General features: G+C 43.3%; 1 protein-coding gene across 8 annotated transcripts in view; it reads left to right on the plus strand.

The window, feature by feature from the left end:
- hivep2a (HIVEP zinc finger 2a) overlaps nt 1–17964 on the plus strand; it is a 63804-nt gene that overhangs the window by 29997 nt on the left and 15843 nt on the right. For 4 of the 8 annotated variants that reach the window (XM_061705235.1, XM_061705241.1, XM_061705236.1 and 1 more), the window contains one exon: nt 17009–17053. The exons of 2 other annotated variants lie outside the window; for them this stretch is intronic. The gene's annotated coding sequence lies outside the window, so the exon portion shown is untranslated. Of the gene's footprint in view, nt 1–17008; nt 17936–17964 lie in introns of all 8 variants that reach the window. 2 more of the 8 variants (XM_061705237.1, XM_061705239.1) reach the window with 2 other exon arrangements.

Genomic DNA, 17964 nt, shown 5'->3' on the forward strand with positions numbered 1-17964 from the left:
TTTCACACAGAACTCAGCAAAGCGGGAGACTGGTGTGTGTGTGTGTTCACACAGCTGATGCGGCTTCTCGCAATCAGATAATTCGATGACATGACAAGTTTTGTCATTGTCTTGTGATATTTGGATGAACAAAAAATTGGAAACTGGGGGATTTTTTGTGGGGTTTAATGAATGACTCGATCCGATAGAAGAGCTATGTCGAAATAAGCTCTGATTGACATTGACGTACGGTGGCCCAAAGGGGTCAAACAAAGGGTCAGAATCAGATTCAGGCTGACAGTCAGCGAGCAGGAGATGAGGCATTTTATTCACCATTTCATTTCATTGTTTTAAACCAATTGCTCGGTGTCTTAACACCGGCTTCGTCTTGTCTTGCTGATATTATCCCGATTTTTGGTTCAGTCTCATGCAAGTGGGGCACTGCTCACACTGCCCCTTATACTGCTGGGCCAATGGTGAATAAGACTTTCATTACCATGACAGCTGGGGGTGGAAGCAAAAAAAAAAATCAAGTGCCAGTTAATACAAAAACTGAATTTTCACTGGTGGAGGCAGTCCGTTTGCACGGTATGCCGGTACTAGAGAAATACTGCGATACCACGCCATCAAAAAACAGAAAGATACCACATGTTTCCAATACTGGCACTTCTGCACAGTTGGGCAGGAATTGGAGAATTCTTCAAAAAAGAGGCAAAGTGTGTTTGCTTCAAGCTGTTTATTTGTGTAGCGTACCTTCGTCAGCATGAGAGGACCCACGCAACAACAGAACAGCAGAAGCAGAGGGACACAACCAGAATACAAAAGCCAAATCCACAATACTTTGCAGCTCCCAGTTGACTTTACTGTAAAATTGACACATAAAACAAAGGGAATTAAACATTGTATAGTTTTACACCAAAATGTTGAACCAGTCTAATTCAAAATGCCATAGACAGGCTAACGCAAAGTAACATAATCTTTGATTGCCAATTTTTTTATCTCACTGCTTTTACTGATATTTTAGGTTTTTGCCATGGTATCAGTATCGAGTACTCAATGCAGGTATGACAGAGAAGTCGGAATTTTGGTATGGTGACAACATTAGGAGACAAGCGCCGTCATCTCTATGTCAGACAGTGTCAACCAATAGTGAACGTTATTATTTTGGTCATCATGTTCCATTTTTTATTTTTATTTTTTATACTTCCTGGGGTTGTGACAATACTTTTGTTCATGTCACATATGATGCTCCCCATGGAGGTTGTCAAATTTTTGTGCTCAAGGGGCCACATTTGTTTTTTTAAAATGACAGTAAAATGCTTCAGTTCAAAATGAGAATGAATCATCATTTATTCATTCTCATTTTAAAATTGTATTCATAATTCATTTAATTAAGATGAATTGACCAATTAGTTATGAAAACAAGTACTAATAATAAATTAGTTATTTCTTGTAATATATTTGTATTATGTACATTGAATTAATTAGCCAGTAATTTAATGAGATAAAAGAATACAAAATTGAGAAAAATACATTTTAATGAAACATTACGACAGTAAAATGGCAAACTGAATGCAACAAGTGTTACAGAAATCCCAATGATATAAATGCTCGGCGGGCCGTATGCGATCGAGGCAGCAGGCCCCCCAGGACTACATTACCCAGCATGCCGTGTGTGTCCGGTGACAGCGGAATAATGCTGTGTGACAGATTGTGTGTGTGCGTGCTGGGAGAGAGAGAGAGAGAGAGAGAGAGAGAGTGTGTGTGTGTGTGTTTGCGTGCGTGTGTGCACGCGCGCGTGTGTTGTGACAGCATGTGTTTCCCATCCGGTTCCGCCCAATCCCTCAACTCTGACTTCATTCGGACCTGCTTCCTTCCTTCTGTCATTCGTTCTTTCCTTTTTCATTCCTCAGTCACCTTCATCATCATCATCATCATCAGCAGTAGCGCGTGCGTGTGCGACTTCCCCTCAGCGCGGCCTCATTGGTGCACTCGAGTGCGGATGATGTCATGTGGTTGTCATTCCTCAGAAGATTTACTCGCTCGTTCTGTTGGAATTATGTTCACGAAATTCCTCCGCGGCCCTCGAATGTCGTCAAGATGATCTCACTCGCCGCCGGAGCCGCAGAGAATTCCTCACGTCGGAATTGCACACCAGCGCTATGAGCTCACGTGCAACTTTTCACTGTTTTGCTCACTTGTCATTTTTTTGTCTTGGCTGAGAGGCGGGGTGCACCCTGGACTGATCGCCAGTCAATATCAGGGCACGTATAAACAAACGCGCATTCTCAGGTCCACGGATGATTTCGTGGTTTTCCTCGAAGCTACGTGTTTTTGGAACGTGGAGGAAACGTGCTAACGCCACACAGCAATTCTGGAGCCCAGATTTGAACCCAGATCCTCAGAACTGCGCTGCAGACTGGCTAACCACGAACTCAACATGCTGCCTCATACATCTGTTATTTTTCTACCTTATATTTATGACTTGTAATACCTTAATTTCCCTCTCAGGCCAAATTAAGATCATCTATCTATATCTTTTACATTTCATTCTGCTGATATATGATTGTAATATCATGATTATATTTCATCGTACATTTTTCATGATTATCTTTTTTTCTTCTTTTTTTTTTCTTCACGTGCTGAAGAGCCGGGAGGAATGACATGATTGAACTGAAAGGAAAATGTTCCATCAGCCTCACAGGTTTGGGGTTTAAATCTCACCTGCGGCCTTGCTGTGTGGAGTTTGCGTGTTCTCCTCACGCTCAAGTGGGTTTTTCTTCCCACCATACAAAAGCATGTGCGCATATTAGCTTGATTGAAGATCAAGGAATTAACCATAGATGTGGGAATGTGCGTTTGTCTAGATCACTGGTGTCAACCATATGGCCCGTGGACCAAAACTGACCCACTTGGGGATACAATTAAGCCCATAGGATAAACTTGAAAGTGAAAAAATACAAAAAAAACATTGTGGTGGTTTGGACTAAGGATAAGGATTTAGAATTACTCCTCTCCTGTAAAAAAAAAAAAAAAAAAATGGAATGGTAATAAGCCGGCACGGTGGACGACTGGTTAGCACATCTGCCTCACAGTTCTGGGGACCGGGGTCCGAACCCTTGCCCCGCCTATGTGGAGTTTGCATGTTCTCCCCGTGCCTGGGGGGCTTTTCTCCGGGCACTCCTGTTTCCTCCCACATCCCAAAAACATGTGTGATAGGTTGATTGAAGACTGTAAAGCGGCCAGAGGTGTGAATGTGAGCGCGAATGGCTGTTTGTTTCTATGTGCCCTTGCGATTGGCTGGCGACCGGTTCAGGGTGTACCCCGCCTCCCGCCCGATGATGCCTGGGATAGGCTCCAGCAGCCCTGCGACCCTAGTGAGGATAAGCGGTAAAGAAAATGGATGGATGGATGGATGGAATGGTCATAATTCCTCAGTCTTCATAAGTTGATTCAATTTTAAAGTGCAATACTATATTTTTCAGTTCCAAATACCTGTGACTTCAAGTTTAGGCCTTAAAATGCCATCACTATGATTACTTCCTTTGCACACATTGTAGATGAGAATATTTTGCTTCAGTTTGTCAAGAAATCTGAGGTTTTGGAAAAAAGATCATTATTAAGATTATATTAAATATAATGATTTTTCCTAATGTATTTTGCTTTCAAACAAAGGGAAAAATGTATTGTTATTTATTATTATATCACGTCTGATAAGATGGTCCTGCCCCTTCGACATCAAATTAGGCTTTATGTGGCCCCTGAACTACAATGAGTTTGACACACGTGGTCTGGATGTGCCCTGGCATTGACGCCCCAGTTCATTGTCTACACTGCATACGTTTCATGCTTGGAAGGATCATGTCTAAGTCGTGACGCCTGATCTTACGAGGGACACTCGAAGGCATCGTGGGCGTTGAGCGCTACGGTTCTTCCTGGCCTATAAATATTATAATAAATATTTGAGCGGTCCCATTAGGGAGCCAGGTCGTCTCATCACGCCGGCCCCATCCCACCTAATGGTCTTGTCGGGCCCGCGGGCGAACGGACGAGCTAATCAAGAGCCAAACAGGTTTTAACAAGTTTAGACTGTTCATTAAGGCAGAAAGCTGATTAATTAACAGCGCGGCAGCCGGAGTTCGTTAACGACTGGTGTGATTAATTCAAGGAAGCGAGAAGGTGAGGAATGATCGCGACCCCCGCAAGGACGAAAAGGAAGCCAAAAAAGAAAGATTGATGGGCCCCCAAAAAAGAGAAATTCAGGAGGCTCCGGAATAGAAAAGTCAGATGTGATTTAGTGACGTGGAAATGAAGGAGCGCAAAAAGGAGGCCGCAAAATGGAGGAGAAGTCGGGAGTAAGTCAGAATCGGGCGCACGATCAGTTCGATGGACATACAGGTACATCTCAATAAATGTGAATATGCTAGAAAGGTTTTCAGTGGTACAATTCAAATAATGAAACTCTCATATTGTACAGATTTATTACACAGAAAAATACTTTATCTATTTATATATTCGTCAAGTATGTTTTTCATCAGGTAAGTGTGGAAGAGGGTCTTGCCCAGCTTGTCTGTGAAATTCCAGTTTGTTCACCACTGTAATGACTTACGGAGCCCTCTTGGTGGCAGCATTGTATCACTTTGGATTTGAGATCTGCAAAGATTTTGAGATGAAGATTAAGATTACAAGATGAATCCTGGTTTTTCACGTCGATTATGAGGGAGAGAAATGCCAACACGTTGGAATTCAGACAAGTTTAGGCCGCTCACACGCCAACAAAGTATGTATATATATATATATATATACATATATATATATATATATATATATATATATATATATATATATATATATACTGTATTATATAAAAAGAGTGTGTCTCGCGATGGATGGTGAGAAAAGACAGTTCATGGAGTGAATGACGAACACCATGTAAAAAAGACACTGATGTTCAACTTGAGCCCTGTGGCGCATCAGAGTATAGTATATCTGTAAATAAATGATAATTTTGCCATTAAAAGAACTTTCTCAGTTTTTGTGGTTTTAGAATTTCAGGTGTCATAAAAGCAAAACATATTAGCCACTCTTCTGCTTGACATGTTTCACAAAAAGTTAATTTTCTCCACTTTTTGGCCAGAAATTGGTGTTTTTGTGCGTGAAACCAACCAAGGTTCTACTGTTGATTACTAAAGAACGGAAAAAAAGCTAGAAACAACCTTTTTTTTCTGGGGAAAGAAAAAGTCTATTCTCTTGTTTTGTCGTTGAGTTGCTTATATTGTTCCAGAACAGAATAATATTCTGTGAATGAGTTAACCACTGGAGTGAATTAAGTTTTCATCAATATTCAAATTTTTGGCAATGCACCTGAGTTTGAAACATTGTATTAAAAAGGCCATCCCCTCTGCAGTTTCAGTACATAAACACTTTGTTCAGGAAGTACCACATGTACAGTAGTATGAAGTATACAAGTGCGTTGTTGAGGTTAATGGTGCGTTCAATAAAGCTGGGAAACTTGTGATTCACATCTCCAAGCTACAGTTCCAAGTCATGATTCAGTCGCGCAGGAACAAACGAGCATTGGCACCTACATTGACTATGAAAAATAAGTACTAAGTGTAATATTTCCTGATTACTAGCTACAGGAAGTCCAGCAGCATCAAGTGGCGGAGTTTAATTTGGGGAGGATGTTCAGGCAGAAATTGAACGAGACAGATTATTTCCTTGGAGCTGTCGGTGCTCAGAAGACGTTTTACTTCTAGATGTTAGTGACACACACACAGACACACCTAGATACAAACACACACAATCACTTCCCACCTACCTGCTGCTCGGCGGATGTGAGGAAAGGGAGACATTAAGCGTTGTGTGGGTGAGCAGGCAGCACTCATCTGTGTATGTACGTGTGTGTGTGTGTGTGTGTGTGTGTGTGTGTGTGTGTGTGTGCATACGTAACAGGTGTTGGAGACAGTAGTCATTCACCTGCCGCCTCCACAGACTGAAGTATACACACACACACACACACACGCACAAACGTTCGCACACACCCACTCGTGCGCGCACACAGACATTGAAGTAGAATGTTTGTCAGTCCATATTCTAGATCTGGTTCTCTTTTTTAAGAAGCACCAGTCCTGTAATGCTCTGTGTGTGTGTGTGCATAAACAAAAACAAAATTATAAGCATAAAATGAAAATAAATACTGTTTGTATGGTAGTGTGTGTACACACATGTGCCTTTAAGAGGCGGAGCCTGGCGGGGTGGCGTGTGACATAGACGAGTCTGCGTGTGAGTGCCTGGACGTGAGCTGTGGCCGACAGCAGCTGCAATGTGCTCTTTGTTTAGGTAAATTTTAGAGGTACAAAAATCAATCGATTAATCGACAACTATTCGATTAACAAATTAATCGGCAACTATTGTGATAATCGATAAACGGTTTAGAGAAGCTGTTTAAGTCCGAATTCTCGGAATTTCAGCCGCTCAAAAGTAAACATTCTCAGATTTCTGTAGTCCTCCAGGAAAGCAGTCTGTCTGTCTTTATGTTGACTCAAAAGCGACTGTGAATCCTGCAGCGTATCCGAAGCTTGGTCGTATCTCAAATTCTGCCTTGCAACTCCAAACAAAAAAATCGACCAAGCGGCTGCTTGTAACTCGGACGACTCGTAGTTTGGGGCGCTCGTAAGTCAAGGTACCACTTGAAATGTCATCTGTCCGATCTCTGTGTGAAAGGGTCTTAAGTCTTCTGAGTGGGAGTTAGTCATCGTAATGCGATCTACATCTCTTTACTAACATCTTTATGATCATTATGATTAAGAACGTTATGCAACCCGCTGCCGGGCTCGGGTCTGATGCAACAGCGAGCAACATGGCCTTCCTGTGAGGTCTGAGAAAGAAATGAGGTGAGGAAAGAAGCCAGGGGGTGCAGATGAACGGAAGTGGCAACACACACACACACACACACACACACACCTTGAAAGTCGGTTGAAGCTAAAGATAACGAAGATGATCGCATGACAAAAAGGCGTGATCCAAGGGAGCTGCTTCTAGATCAGTGATTCCCAACCAGTGTGTCGGGGCACATTAGTGTGCCGTGAGCGCTCTTCGGGTGTGCAGCAGCAAATTATCAAATTTTTCAAATTGTTCAAGAAGTTATTTATTTCCAAGAAATAATGTATCTTTGTTCCTCTATTGATGCCAGTGAGGCATAGTGACAGACAGAACAAATAAATGCTCTTCTATTAGATGGCAGGAAGTACATACAGTAATTAATGTATCCACTTTTTGTGACATTTTTGTTTGTGGGTGTGCCATGAGATTTTTCAATTGCAAAATAAGTGCCTTGGCTCCATAAAGATTGGAAATAACTGCTCTAGATGCTTCCTCATAGTTCTGAATGGGTCGAGCTGTTTGTAGATGCTTCCAACTGGTTCTGGATAGCTTCAGAAGTGTTTAACTGGCTGTCAATGTGTTGGTCTGGTTGTTTCTAGACAGTTCGAGATCGGTTAGCTGGTTTCGAATGTCACCAGATGGTTCTAGATGGTTTAGTTGGGTCTCGCTGGTTCTATACAGTCACTGATGGTGTAGTGGCGCACTCACAGGACTGTGAATATGAATGTGAATCGTTTTCTTTCTCTGTATGTGCCCTGTGATTGACTGCCGACCAGTCCAGGCTGTGATCCACCTTTCGTCCAAAGCCAGTTGAGATAGGACCTGGCTCCCTATAACATGATAAGCAATTTAGAAAATATATCGATGGATGGATGGTTGTATAGATGTTTGTAACTTCTTTAATCCATGTTAATTGGTTCTGGATGTGTCTAGATGGTTCTAACTGGGGGTAGATGGTTGTAGTTGTTCTAGCTTGTTTTATAGATTGTTGTAACTGCTTGTAGATGGGACAAGAAGTTCATTTGCTCTAACTGGTAAATGGGAACAGAAGGTTCCATTTGGTTCTAGCTTGTTCCCACTCCTATGATGAAAAATATAAGTGGATCGTGGGTCACCGGGGACCCCCTCTGGAGCCAGGCCCGGAGGTGAGCGCCTGGTGGCCGGGCCTGCACCCATGGGGCCCGGCTGGGCACAGCCCGAAAGGGTAACGTCCACCACCGGTGAGGGATGCCGTCAAGCTGAAGAAGGAGTCCCTATTGGGCCTTTTTGGCATGTGGGACTCCTGAGGCAGCTGATGGGTAGCGGCTGGCCAAGCGGAATGCAGCGTTAGTGGTCGCTGAAGCAAAAACTCGGGTATGGAAGGAGTTCGGTGAGGCACGCCTTCCCATGAGGAAGCTGAGTCTGGGTTTTCTGAGGTGGGCTCTTCTATCTCTGGGGTTGAGGTCACCGAGGTGGTTAAAAAGCTCCTCGGTGGCAAGGCCCCGGGGGTGGATGAGATTTGCCCGGTGTTCCTAAAGGCTCTGGATGTTGTGGGGTTGTCCTGGTTGACACGCCTCTGCAACATCGCGTGGACATCGGGGACAGTGCCTCTTGATTGAAAGACTTGGGTGGTGGTCCAATTACAGGGGGATCACACTCCTCAGCCTCCCTGGTAAGGTCTATTCATCGGTGTTGGAGAGGAGGGTCCGTCGGGAAGTGGAATCTTAGATTCAGGAGGAGCAGTGTGGTTTTCGTCCTGGCCGTGGAACAGTGGACCAGCTCTACACGCTCGGCAGGGTCCTCGAGGGTGCATGGGAGTTCGCCCAACCATTCTACATGTGTTTTGTCGACTGGGAGAAGGCATTCAACCGTGTCCCTCGGGGAGTCCTGTGGGGGGTGCTTCGAGAGTATGGGTTACCGAACCCCCTGATACGGGCTGTTCGGTCCCTGTACGACCGGAGTCAGAGTTTTGTCCGCATATCTGGCAGTAAATCGGACTCGTTTCCGGTGAGGGTTGGACTCCGCCAAGGGTGCCCTTTGTCACCGATTTTGTTCATAACTTTTATGGACAGAATTTCAAGGCGCAGCCGAGGCGTAGAGGGGGTCCGGTTTGATGGCCTCAGTATTGCATCTCTGCTTTTTGCAGATGATGTGGTTCTGTAGGCTTCATCAAGCCGTGAGCTCCAACTCTCACTGGAGCGGTTCGCAGCCGAGTGCGAAGCGGGTGGGATGAGAATCAACAACTCCAAACCTGAGACCATGGTCCTCAGTCGGAAAACGGTGGCGTGCCCTCTCCGGGTCGGGGATGAGATCCTGCCCCAAGTGGAGGAGTTCAAGTATCTTGGAGTCTTGTTCACGGGTGAGGGAAGAATGGAACGGGAGATCGACAGGCGGATCGGTGCAGCGTCTGCAGTGATGCGGACTTAGTATCGGTCCGTTGTGGTAAAGTAAGGAGCTAAGCCGAAAGGCGAAGCTCTCAATTTACCGGTCGATCTACGTTCCTACCCTCACCTATGGTCACGAGCTGTGGGTCGTGACCGAAAGAACGAGATCCCGGGATACAAGCTGCCGAAATGAATTTGGTGGTGGCTGGGGCATCTGATTCGGATGTCTCCAGGACGCCTCCCTGGTGAGGTGTTCCGGGCACGTCCCACTGGGAGGAGACCCCGGGGACGACCCAGGACACGCCGGAGAGACTACGTCTTTTGGCTGGGCTGGGAACGCCTCGGGATCCCCCCGGAAGAGCTGGATGGAGTGGCTGGCGAGAGGGAAGTCTGGGCGTCCCTGCTAAAGCTACATAAGCGGTAGAAAATGGATGGATGGATGGATTGTTCTAACTAGGAGAGGGGTCTACCTGGTCCTGGATGATTTTCAGTGATTATGTTGTCACAGAGCATAATATTCTGTGGGTCTTGAAAGATCAGTCAAAATGCTCTAAAACAGCTTGCAATATGGGAAACTGCTCTGAAAACAGCTGGCAGTAAATGAGTTAAAAACACAAAATTGTGTTGTTGTTGTTGTTGTTTTCTTTAGGGGGGTTGTCATCTGACTCGAGTTACAAGCTTGGTCACGTTAACGAACTAAAACCCGTGAGTCAAGGTAACTTTCTTAGAATGACAAGAACATAACTGCTCACCCACGTGAAGCCGGCTGAACATCTCACGGTGTTTATAGCTGGAAAAACACAGCAGTCCTCCTTTTTCTTGCTGCCCAAGCGTGATGTCATTGTATGTCTGGGACACTGCTTCCCATCAAGCTCCTCCTGTCTTTTTTTTTTTTTTTTTTTTGCTCCTGACAATCATCTGAAGGAGCGTTTCTTTTTAAGACCATAACATTCTCCAGTGGATTCACAAATTAGCGCCTGGATGTGATCGTCAAATGTCTTTCAAGGGTTCTGAGTCAGGACCGTTCGGTTCATCTGCTCGACATCGCAGGACAAAGCCTGTTTTGGGAATCAATCACTCACTCCCTATACAGTATAGTGGACCGACTGTAGATAGTTTCTAAAAGGTCCACTAAGAATTCCTTCGCAGTGATTAGGGAATGTGTGAATGATTCCGAACGCAGTGACTGCGACGGATTTGAACCCCGGTCCCCAGAACTGTGAGGCAGATGTGCTAACCAAGTCGTCCACCGTGCCAGCCTCATTGGATAGTCTTGTCCATTTTTTTTTAATCATTCAAATTTGTCAGACTTGTTAATAACACTCTTCTCTGTGCTGTGTCAAATTTACAAGACATTTATTTTCACTTAAGTACACATTTGAACAGCTCTCCAAAAGGGGGAAATGAGTATATAGGGCGCTGTATAGTGGATAGGGAGCGAGTCCCAACACAGCCACAGTGTCCGGCCGGCTTCCACAAAACAAGCGCACCCTTTCCTGTGTCCATCGTGCTTCCTGGAGGATTCTGCACACTGTTGTGGAAAATCTAATGAAGCCACATGCACGCACACACACACAGTGAGTGTAATAGTTTCAAGCCTGGCCCAGCAGCTCTGTGGAAAATATGACTGCCTTCTCTTTTCCACTGGCAATTTACACCAACAGGACGCCTGTTTTTCCCCTCCTCACCTCACCTCAACTCCCTGCGCCCCCCACGACACCCCACCCAACTCCTCCTCCTCCATGACCGTGCTCACCTAAATGGAAACCTAAATGATGTATGTACACTACACAATGCGCACGACGTCTACTGTAGCAGAATGGTGGAACACGGAATTTTTGAACAGGCTCAATCGCTGCTCTGTCACTTTGTCTATCCCACCGTAAGCGCAGCTTGTGTGTGTGTCAGAACTCAGTCAAAGCTGGCAGGACCGCAAGAACACAGTCACACACACACACACACAGTTTTAGCAGGAAGTTATTCCAAGCCTGGAACATTATTAAGTGAAAACAAGCCAATTTGTGTCTTGTTGCATAATCATTCTCACGTCTCAACTGCCTGCAGCAGCAAATTTTTCACCCGCTCTCTCTCCCTATATGGGCTCACTATGTGCAATCCTTATTGCTCTCAATGTACTATAACCTTTACAGGCAGCGCTGAATGGCAACATTCCTACCAGGTGTATGATGTATTTATGGGCCAATACAGTTCTTGTTTCAATTGCAATTGTTATTTAAGCAATTCTCATATTTTGACACCATGAGACCAAGACGACACCTACCATATGCATTTTTTCTAGAAAAATATATCTGACCTTTGTCTTGTAATAATGTGTATATATATTGTTTTACATATTACTTGAATTATGTAATTTTGAGAACATCCACTCATCCACTGTGCCACCTATAATATTATATATATATATATATATATATATATCATGTAATCACCTTTTTTAGCAAACAAATATTTATTTCATATTATGTGTTGTTCTAAGCAATTATGATTATTCTTGTAATATTATGCCTTGAGCTTGCATGTTTGCAGGAATCCAGCTTCCTCCCACGTTCGAAAAATATATACGTCATCATAATTGAAGACTCAGACTTGTCCGTAGGTCTGAACGTGAGTGTGAATGCTTGTTTGTCTATATAGGCCCAGCGATTGGCTGGCAACCAGACCAGAGTGTATCCCGTCTCTCGCCCAAAGTCAGCTGGGATAGACTCCACCTCACCCGTGACTCAAATAAGGATCAGCACTTTAGAAAATGGATGGATGAATATAATGAAAATATGACTTCATCTTGCCATTTTATCCCTTTTGTCTGGAAAGTGGGACCTCCGGTAACATTTTGTATTTTAGTCCTAGAAATGAATGGAAAATAGGGCACATTTTGAAATGGCTTAATATTGTTCCCATGATAGTGTGTCTCACATGATCATTAATGAGCAAGTCACACACACGCATAGAGTAGCCCGGTTGTCCTCCAGCCTGAGGCCTCCAAGCTCTTGATGCATTACCTGTTGCTGCTGCGTATTTTGAATGGACTGCAAGTGCGTGTGAGCGATCGAAGATTTCTTGTATCAACTCTCATGCCTCGAAACTTGCGTGGAGTGGAGAGAATTGTGCAACGGAAGCTTTTATAACAACCGCTCGGCAACTGTGACCTTGGCAGACCGACTACTTCCTGCTCCCACACGCGCACACACAGCTGCTGGTGCTGCCACCTCCCACACACACTCACATTTACATTTCTCGAACAAAAATATCCAGCCGTGTAGTCGACTTCCTACCTGTGCCGTCCGCAGTACAGGCCGACTACTCAAAATGTGTATATGTGCGTGCGTGTGCGCGCGCGTGTGTGTGTGTGCACGAGCTCATTCCGAGTTCAGATGAAGTTCATTTGATTCATCTCACACCCGCTTGAGTCTTTTCTTCTTTTTCTTCATTTTTTTTCCTTCTCTGGTGTCATTTGCGTCTCCTTGTTGTGGGTCTTCTGTGGCATGCGTTTCCACGGTAACGCACTCCTGATTGACAGCCGGGTGTTGAAACAAAACATGGCTTGGTGTGACTTATTAACGACTCTTTCTTTTTTTTGGAGAGGTGAGTTTGCTTTGCACAGACGGCAAAATTATGTAACATTTGGGTTCATGAATGAATTATTAAATTGTGTTACTGCAATAAGTGTGTACGTGCATATGGGGTAAAAAGACAGGTAAAAAGACATTAAAATGTTACGCAAAAAAATATTGCAGTCCATCTTTGTTCTTGTAAAGATCATGACTTATTTTCTCTAAAAAATCTGAATTTGTTATCGTAACATTAAGACTTCGTGTTCTCAAAAATGTAAAAGTTTTTCGGCAATTCCTTTGGCATTTAGGGGCACGTGTTAGTTGCATTTAATTGATGTTCGTATTATGAGGGTGTGCTTGAAAATTTTGTCACTCCTCCAAGGGGTGCCCGACCCTAAAAAAAGTTCTGGAAAATGTATGCTGGATGACTGTGGTGAAGCTCCTGTATTCCACAACCAGTTCCCAACTTCCATTCATGGACACACTCGCACATTTTTTCTTTTTAAGTGACGCCGTTAAAAAGCTCATTTGGCCTATTTGAGGCTGAGCTGGCGCCTGGTTGGCAGACTGTCCTGATGAGCGTCTTCCTCCCTCTGCCGGCAATGTTTTCATTTTCCTCACAAGGGAAAGACATTCCCTCAAAGAGGCGTAATTCTGCAGGCACAAGAGTGAAAACAAATTCGAGCAGAGCTTCAGACTGAGCGCGGCTGAAGTCAGATGCGGCACATTCGGACCTCGAAGAAGGTTGAGAACTAATGCCTCATTAGACTCCTGATGAACATCCACGTTCTTCTTATAATGTTGCTTAGCGTTGTTACAACACCTGTAGCAACGGATATTTGAACACAAACCTTGCAGCGACACATGTAGACAGACAATATAAAATCTTCACGGGCATATATTGTTTATCTTCGGTGAAAAACGACAATATTACTGCAGAGTCTCTTCCAGTAGTTGTGAAGCTCTTCTTCGTTTGTGTCTCCATGACTGTATTATATTGCCCCCCGGTGACCAAAACACACCGTAATGAATTAATCATGATGCGCAAATTGTTCAATTCTTTATATTTTATGTCATTACTGTATGTTTTTATAAAGTACAATATTATTGAGGGCAATTTCCCTTACTGAAACACATGACAAAAATGCTAGTCATTTTTGGGGGAGTTGAGTTACGAGCGTGGTCACAGAACTAAATCAACTCAGATCTCTAGGCATCACTCTGTGTGATTCTCTGACGTAATATGAGGTACACTAAATATACCTCATATTATAATAATAATGAGAATTAAGTCGTTATAGTACAATGTGTGTTTCTAAAGAATCTGACTTTATTCTTCTAATAGCTTTAACTTTTCACTTTTAAAAAACCTTTAGCATTTTTTCTAATTAAAAAAGACTATTCTCATATTATGCCTTTTGTTTTTTTTAGTAAAATATGAATTGTAAAAAAATATGAATTGTATTTTGTAATACATATTTACATATTTATATGACATATATGACTTAATGTATTTTTGTAAAATATGATTACTCTTGAAATAGTGCACTTTTTTAAAGAAAGCTGATTCTTGTAATACTGTATTAGACATTTTGTGGGGGGGATATGACTTCATTCTGATAATATGCCTTTTTACTTGAATTTTCTTTTTTTTATTCATGTAATAACCATTATTTCAAGACAAATATGATTTTATTTTTGTGACATTGTTTTTTTCATCTCGAGAAAGTATGAGTTCATAATATTTCTCCTTGAATGGGACTTTATTCTGGTAATATTATGCTTTTTTTTTTTTTTTTTTTTTCTAGAATATTATTGCCAAATAGGACAAAATCTGAAATGACTTCACGTTGCTTTCATGATTGTGTGCTTGTGTGTGCCACATGATCATTCATCAGCTAGTCACACACACACACACACACACACAGTTGAACAAACTGGAACATGAACTGGAACAATAATTGAGGTCCAGTTGGGGCCAAAGAGAGCGACGCCAGAACGTGGTGCCAGCTGCCCTCCATCGTCCCCCGCCGGCTCATGCCATTGCCCCCTCCTCTTCTCCCCTTATTGCTGTCTTAAGAAGTTAATCAGTGAATGGAAAGCATTACTAACGCTGTTTTAATCATTTAACTGCTGTCTGGCCACACAAAGTACAACAACACACATAACTGCTCAGAAACATGAACCCTGCTTTTGTGCGAGTGCGTGGGCATGTGTGTGAGTGTGTGTGTGTGTGTGTGTGTTTGTCACATGATGCTTATCCTGATTCATTTAGGAGACCATTAAGTTCCCTTCTTTGCGCTCACTTTTGACCGGTTGCATTTGGTTGGTCGGCCTTCAATTAGGATTTACCTGATTTAATCCACCTATCTCGTCAACAGAATTATAAAAAAAACATGAAAAATCAACACAACGCAACGAAAGACCACACATATGCCGTTTGTAGCGCTTCACCGTCAATATTTACAAATTTAATGACATGATAAGAGTAGCATCAAAACATTTCAACAAAATACATCACAATCACCAGATATGCTGATTCTCAAGGCCATGGGCAGATTAGATTGACAGGGCAACACACAGACGATGAAATCTGATTGGACAGAAAAATCTAAATTTCACATGCACATACTTTCATGGAGCAACAATATGGAATGAGTCAATGGTGACCAGTCAGTAGTTTTGTCTACATGAGCTCTGACATTGGCTGGCGACCGGTCCAGGTTGTACCCCACCTCTTGCCCAAGCTCGAGAAAAGCATGCACACACGCACACACAAACACACGCACACAAATACTCACATGCACAAGCACACACATTGTGAAAATAAATAAACATTTTATATTTTTGTGTCTCTGGAATTCCAAACATCCCAGTTGGTATGTGGCACCCTGATGCGCCAATTTAAAAATAACTACACACACACACACACACACACATACACACACACACACATTCATGCAAACACACACGCACGCATCAAGATAAGGCAGGAACTAGATTTGCAAAGATGACAATCATTTATCTTTCAATCCTATAGCGACCTCCTAGTTGCGTGCGGCGTATTTGCGTGAGGCGAGCGCACAGGCCGCTGTGATGACTTCCTGCCGGGCGAGTGCGGAAAACGCGCCAAACATGCTAAGCGCGATGCCAACCGTTCTCTCACGCTGACTTTGATTGACATCAATAGACCGTATCGGACGGTTACGCAAAGTCCTCACACGTCAAGGTGCTGTGACTGCTCGTCGTGGTGTTGCTGCTGAGATGGTGACAGACAAGCGTTCTGTTGAAAGGTTTCTCAGTTAGTTACTAACCTCATCTTCGTAGCTTGGCATCGTAGCATAGCTGGCCTTAAGTCCAGTTGTTAGCAGACGAGGGATAGGCATTCATTTCCCCCCAAATAGTCAGCAAAGCTCAAGCCCAAGCGAACAGGTCAACGTGAGGCTGCGGGTGTGTGCCGGATGATCGGAGTGTTGCTGAGAGTGCACGGCAAATGACTGACCCTTTGTCGTTCACACTTTGATAGGTTGCTTCTTTTAAAAAAGAAAAAATCAAATAAAACAATAAACAAAAACAAACTCTACAGATTCCCACTTGTTGCTTAGTTTGTTTGTTGGAATTTGATTGGGTTAAAAAGAGGAAGTGGCTAAAAATACCTTGCTGATTTGTGCTTTGTTAAACATCTTTGAGTAACACACCCTTATCTTTGTTACCAAAATATGCACTGCGGCATCAGCAGCTCTCTCTTGTGTGCGTGCGTGCGTGTGTGTGTGTGTGTGTGTGTGTGTGAGAGAGCGAGAGAGGGAGAGAGAGCTGCACCCCTAATAGTGAGGCACTCAAGAAGGTGCCGAGAGTTGCTCTTCAACTTCTTTCAACACCTACACTCACACACCCACACACACACACACACATACACACAAATGATGATACTCCCGCGTCACTTCCTCTGAGCTATTTATATCGGCCTTTGTGTCTTTTTAGGAACAGCGTGGGTATGCTGTGCATTGTGAGTCACTGAGTGGAGAGGGAGGGTGGGCGGGCAAAGTGGCAGAACAGGCAAAAGCACGGGTGGACGGGAAGAAAAAAAAATTGAAATAAACCAGAGGCACACAGGTTTGCACAGAGCCCTGTTCTTGGCATAGTGTTGTCGCATATATGACACTGAAACACGCTAATGAAAGTCATCGATTTGTTTTTGTTGTGTTGCAGGTGTGAGCGTGTGTTTAAGACACAGACGTGGAGCCTTGTTGAAAAGTTAGTACTTATGATTACAGTGAACCACCCAAAAAGTTTAGTTCACTATTCACAAATTTGCCATCTTTTCTGTGGAACCTATTCACTGAAAAGATTACCTTGGCATATTTTTGTGCTCTTTATTAAAGGCCCTAAGATGCCACGAGATGCTGCTAAAGCCCTGGCTAATAGGAAAGTGGTAACTGGGGTCTAGGAAGTCCGTTGAAGTGATACATCTCAACTGAGAAACTAAGATCTTTGTATGTCGGAGGGACCTAAGTTTAGCCTGGGTTGTTGCAGAAGTTATGTAAAGTCTGCCTCATTTGTATATTTTTGCTACGCTGAGTGGCTATTTAAAAGCTGAAGTTACCAAACGATAAAGGTCTCGTTATTGTTTGCTTCAAAATCACTATTTTTATGGGTTGTGAAGGCGATATACACGCGCACTTCCATTGCATTTAAAAAAAAAAAAAGAATCATCTGTAAGCATTTTGTTTTACATGGTAATGTTGTAAGATGAGTTTCAAAATGAAATCAAAATCTGGGCTCATAGCGTGTGGTATATTTATGATTTAAACTATAAATACAGTAATCCCCTGGTATTCCTGGGGGCTAGGGACAGAGCCCTGCTGCGAATAGCAAAAATTTGCGAGTAATTGTTTTTAGTTGCCTCAAGGAGACGCCTAAGCACCCCTTTTATATTAGCCAGGACTTCGGCCTGTCTAATAGAAGCACCTCCCTTTCTTCAACAGAGTTCCTTGGCACCAAGAGACCACAAGATGGTGCTAAAGCACCATGTTTGTATAAATCAGAACTTTGCTGCCATCTTGTAGCATTTTCGGCCATTTCAGAAAGAACACCAAATGGAGAATAGGCAGGGGAACCTCAAAGAACAATTTCGAGGTGGTGTCAATTACTTTTTGTGTGTGTGT

The sequence above is a fragment of the Phycodurus eques genome, chromosome 18 (genome assembly GCF_024500275.1).
Source record: "Phycodurus eques isolate BA_2022a chromosome 18, UOR_Pequ_1.1, whole genome shotgun sequence".
NCBI classification, from domain to species: domain Eukaryota; kingdom Metazoa; phylum Chordata; class Actinopteri; order Syngnathiformes; family Syngnathidae; genus Phycodurus; species Phycodurus eques.